This window comes from Procambarus clarkii, chromosome 9 (assembly GCF_040958095.1).
Source record: "Procambarus clarkii isolate CNS0578487 chromosome 9, FALCON_Pclarkii_2.0, whole genome shotgun sequence".
Lineage (NCBI taxonomy): Eukaryota > Metazoa > Arthropoda > Malacostraca > Decapoda > Cambaridae > Procambarus > Procambarus clarkii.
The window spans coordinates 24033533-24039519 of NC_091158.1; positions in this window are offsets into that span (position 1 = coordinate 24033533).

Here is a 5987-nt window from a genome sequence, read left to right on the forward strand (position 1 = left end):
TCTGTACGTGGGTGTGGGTATCTGGCTAATGATTGGCCGAAGTGGGTTTCCAGGCTTGTGTGTCTTGACATTTCCATACGCATATCCAGGTTTGTATTCCCCAATGATCTTTGGCAGGTGGAGTCCGGATTTCTTGGCGTTCACAGTTTCGATCAGTTTGTTGACCTTTGCTTTCAGTTAGGCTGTAGTGTCCTTCATTACCCTTTGGAACTTAGTTTGGTCAGAGAGTATGAGGTTCATTTTCGCCAGATATTCGTCTTTTTTAGGAATGACATATATTGGCAACTTGTCACCTCTCCTGACAACCTGACAACCTGACAAAGAAGTTCCTGACAGGAACTTTTTTTCCACAGCTCATAAAACGGAGGAAAGGGTCCTGAAAGATATTGTTAATAGAAACGTTATCCCTACAGACAAAAATCAGAGGATACAACTGACGATTTACTATAAAACCAGAAAAACGGCCAGCCTACTCATGAGAAACTCTCCAGACACAAAGCAGAACGCTTTAAAAGAGACCAACGTCGCCTAAGCCTTCAAATGCCCTCTTGGGGACAGTAAGCTCCAATAAAAACAGTATATAGGCAAGACAACAACATCTCTTTCTAGGCGTTTAACGATGCATAAGCAACAGGGCTCCATTAAGGAACATATAATCTCTTCCCACAACCAAACCATCGCCAGAGAAATCCTAGTAAACAACACAGAAATCATCGATAGATACAGCGATAGCAGACGGCTTGACGTTTGCGAGGCACTACACATTAAAAAGTCAACACCAGCAATCAACAGCCAATTAATGCACAATTCTACCCACCTCAAGACTCCGCTCCAATATAGAAGCATCAAGAAATATGGACCAATAGGCTTTCTACAATCACTTCCATTCAATACCCATTGTTTCGTGTTCTGTCTTGTGTTGATGAAATTAATACCCTATTAATACCACCTCACCCCATCCACCTCACTCAAATGTAGATATAAACAAATCGGAGATGAAATTAATACCCTATTAATACCACCTCACCCCATCCACCTCACTCAAATGTAGATATAAACAAATCGGAGATGTGTAAGTTCTATTCAGTTGTGTATGTGTAAACTAAAGTCTTTGAAAATGTAATAAGTTTTACGAAACGCGCTCAAGTGTCGTGTCAGACTAGAAATAAAAATGAATTTTGGAGAATTGATTTTTGAATTACCACCAACAGTGAAAAGAAATGTACAAAAGATCGAGAAAATTCGTGTTAGAATTATTAATCTTACTTTTTCGGTCATATTTAATAATATATGTCTACAGGGAAGACTGCTACCAAAATATATATATATATATATATATATATATATATATATATATATATATATATATATATATATATATATATATATATATATATATATATATATATATATATATATATATATATATATATATATATATATATATATTATTAAATATGACCGAAAAAGTAAGATTAATAATCCTAACAAAAATTTTCTCAATATTTCTTATGTTTCTTTTTACTGTCGAAGGTAATTGAAAAATCAATTCTCCAAAATTAATTTTTATGTCTAATCTAACGCGACGCTTGAATGCGTTTCGTAATAAATTATTACATTTTCAAAGACTTTAGTTTACACACACACAACTTTAACCTGAAAACACTAAAAAAATTTTTACTTATGCTAACACTAAACAGCTTGTCTTATATACTCCCATTTGGGTGGGGTAATATGATGAAACAGTTTTAGATGAGGTGAACAAAGTTTTGAACAACACACGACAGAACACGGAACAATGGGTATTAATTGGATAAATGAGAGGGAAGAATAGAAGTAACTACAAATGGCCTATTGGCCAATGCTTTTTCTTGATGCTTCTATATTGGTTCGGAGTCTTGTAGTGGGTAGAATATAGTTGTGCATTAATTGGCTGTAGATTCCGGCGTGTTGACTTTTTGATGTGTAGTGCTTTGCAGATGTTGAGTTGCCTGCAATCGCTGTACTTACGCTGTATCTATATATATATCTATATATATATATATATATATATATATATATATATATATATATATATATATATATATATATCTATATATCTATATATATATATATATATATATATATATATATATATATATATATATATATATATATATATATATATATATATATATATATATATATATATAGTAGAGTTGAAGATTCTGTTGGACGACATATTCGTCCTCGAAGCACAAAAGAAGGTCACCACCAAAGATACCTTACAAGCAGAACTTATTGCGGATGGAGGAAAGAATCGAGGCAACTACAGAAGCACCATACTGTCCCCCGAGCTCAAAGTGGCAGCTAAGAGCCTTCGTGAGAACAAGGAGATAGTTGTCAGAAAAGGCGACAAGTCGCCAATATACGTCATTCTTAAAAAAGACGGATATCTGGCGAAAATGAACCTCATACTCTCTGGCCAAACTTATTTACAAAGGGTAATGAAGGACACTACAGCCTAACTGAAAGCAAAGGTCAACAAATTGAACGAAACTGTGTACGCCAAGAAATCTGGACTCCACCTGCCAAAGATTATTGGGGAATATAAACCTGGATATGCGTATGGAAATGTCAAGACACACAAGCCTGGAAACCCACTTCGGCCAATCATCAGCCAGATACCCACACCCACGTACAGACTGGCGAAACGACTCAACGGCTTGCTGACTCCTTATGTCCCTTGCGCCTTCAGCCTGAAGTCTCCAAAGGAATTTGTTGACTTGCTGCGGGGAACACGGGCCACAGGAATAAGAGCCTCGTTGGACGTAGAATCTCTGTTTACCAACGTATCTGTGGACGAGACTATCGGGATGATAGCCGACAGAGTGTACCGTGATCCGGCCTGTACTCCTCTTGACATACCAGAAAACAGTCTAAGGAAACTACTCCAAGCTTGTACTAAAGAGGCACCCTTCTTGAGCTTGGATGGACACATGTATAAGCAAATAGATGGCGTCGCCATGGGTTCTCCCCTAGGTGTCCTGTTTGCAAACTTCTACATGGGTACCATCGAGCAAAAAGTCTTAGTCGACATGAACTTGAAACCGGCCATATACTGCAGGTATGTTGACGACATTTTTACACAGGTACCTGATGTCAGACATCTGCAGGAGCTGAAGGAGGCATTTGAGCAGAATTCTGTGTTGCGTTTCACTTACGAGATGGAGAAGGATGGGAAGCTGCCCTTTCTAGATGTAACAGTCATGGAAAGGAGCGGAGTTTTCCACACTGCAGTCTACACTAAGGAAACAAACATAGGAATGTGCCTGAATGCCAACAGTGACTGCCCGGACTGGTACAAGAGGAGTGATGTTAACGGTTATGTCGACCGTGCCCTCAGCCACAGCTCAGAATGGAAGCAAGTCGACGAAGAACTCTGTAGGGTATGGCAGGTCCTAGTCAACAACGGCTTCTCCAGTAGTTTCGTCGAAGACATCTTAAGAAGGAAAGTGAAACGCCATGCAACCTCCGAAGAAACAACTAACACAACACCTATACCCAATATTAGACTATTTTACAGGAACTTCTTTTCCACAGCCCATAAAACTGAGGAAAGGGTCCTGAAAGACATTGTCAGTAGAAACGTTATCCCTACAGACAAAAGTCAGAAGATACAACTGATGATTTACTATAAAACCAGAAAAACGGCCAGCCTACTCATGAGAAACTCTCCAGACACAAAGCAGAACGCTTTAAAAGAGACCAACGTCGTCTATGCCTTCAAATGCCCTCTTAGGGACTGTAAGCTCCAAAAAACCCAGTATATAGGCAAGACAACAACATCTCTTTCCAGGCGTTTAACGATGCATAAGCAACAGGGCTCCATTAAGGAACATATAATCTCTTCCCACAACCAAACCATCACCAGAGAAATCTTAGCAAACGACACAGAAATCATCGATAGATACAGCGATAGCAGGAGGCTTGACGTCTGCGAGGCACCACACATCAAGAAGTCAACACCAGCAATCAACAGCCAATTAATGCACAACTATATTCTACCCACTTCAAGACTCCGCTCCAATATAGAAGCATCAAGAAATATGGACCAATAGGCTTTCTACAATTACTTCCATTCAATGCCCATTGTTTCGTGTTCTGTCTTGTGTTAGAATTTAATACCCATTTAATACCCATTGTTGAAAGTTCGTTTTCACCTCATCCACCTCACCCAAATGTAGATATAAACTCGAAGATGTGCAAAGCTCTATTCAGTTTCAGTTGTGTGTTTGTAAACTAAAGTCTTTGAAAATGTAATAAGTTTTACGAAACGCGCTCAAGTGTCGCGTCAGACTAGAAATAAAAATGAATTTTGGAGAATTAATCTTTGAATTACCATCAACAGTGAAAAGAAACGTAAGAAAGATAGAGAAAATTCGTGGTAGAATTATTAATCTTCCTTTTTCGGTCATATTTAATAATATATATATATATATATATATATATATATATATATATATATATATATATATATATATATATATATATATATATATATAATATATTAAAAATATATATATATATATTAAAATATATATATATATATATATATATATATATATATATATATATATATATTTTAATATATATATATATATTTTAATATATATATATATGTCGTACCTAGTAGCCAGAACGCACTTTTTGGCCTACTATGGAAGGCCCGATTTGCCTAATAAGCCAAGTTTTCCTGAATTAATAATATTTTCTCAAATTTTTTTCTTATAAAATGATAAAGCTACCAATTTCATTATGTATAAGGTCAATTTTTTTTTATTGGAGTTAAAATTAACGTAGATATATGACCGAACCTAACCAACCCTACCTAACCTAACCTAACCTATCTTTATAGGTTAGGTTAGGTTAGGTAGCCGAAAAAGTTAGGTTAGGTTAGGTTAGGTAGGTTAGGTAGTCGAAAAACAATTAATTCATGAAAACTTGACTTATTAGGCAAATCGGGCCTTGCATAGTAGGCTGAGAAGTGCGTTCTGGCTACTAGGTACGACATATATATATATATATATATATATATATATATATATATATATATATATATATATATATATATATATATATATGTCGTACCTAGTAGCCAGAGCGCACTTCTCAGCCTACTATGCAAGGCCCGATTTGCCTAATAAGCCAAGTTTTCCTGAATTAATATATTTTCTCTAATTTTTTTCTTATGAAATGATAAAGCTACCCATTTCATTATGTACGAGGTCAATTTTTTTTTATTGGAGTTAAAATTAACGTAGATATATGACCGAACCTAACCAACCCTACCTAACCTAACCTAACCTATCTTTATAGGTTAGGTTAGGTTAGGTAGGCGAAAAAATTAGGTTAGGTTAGGTTAGGTAGGTTAGGTAGTCGAAACACAATTAATTCATGAAAACTTGGCTTATTAGGCAAATTGGGCCTTGCATAGTAGGCTGAGAAGTGCATTCTGGCTACTAGGTACGACATATATATATATATATATATATGTCGTACATATATATATATATATATATATATATATATATATATATATATATATATATATATATATATATATATATATATATATATATATATATATATATATATATATATATATATATATATATATATATATATATATATATATTATATATATATATATATATATATATATATATATATATATATATATATATATATATATATATATATATATATATGTATATATGATGACTGAAAACTCACACCCCAGAAGTGACTCGAACCCATACTGCCAGGAGCAATGCAAGTGGTATCTACAGGACGCCTTAATCCGCTTGACAATCACCACCAGACAATAAGGAAGTGATAGCTGAAGCTATTTGAACCACTTCCCCGCCGGCACTCGGATGGTAATCTTGGGCATAGCATTTCATGAAATCATCTCAATCTTTGGGGCACACGTGAGGAACACAAAT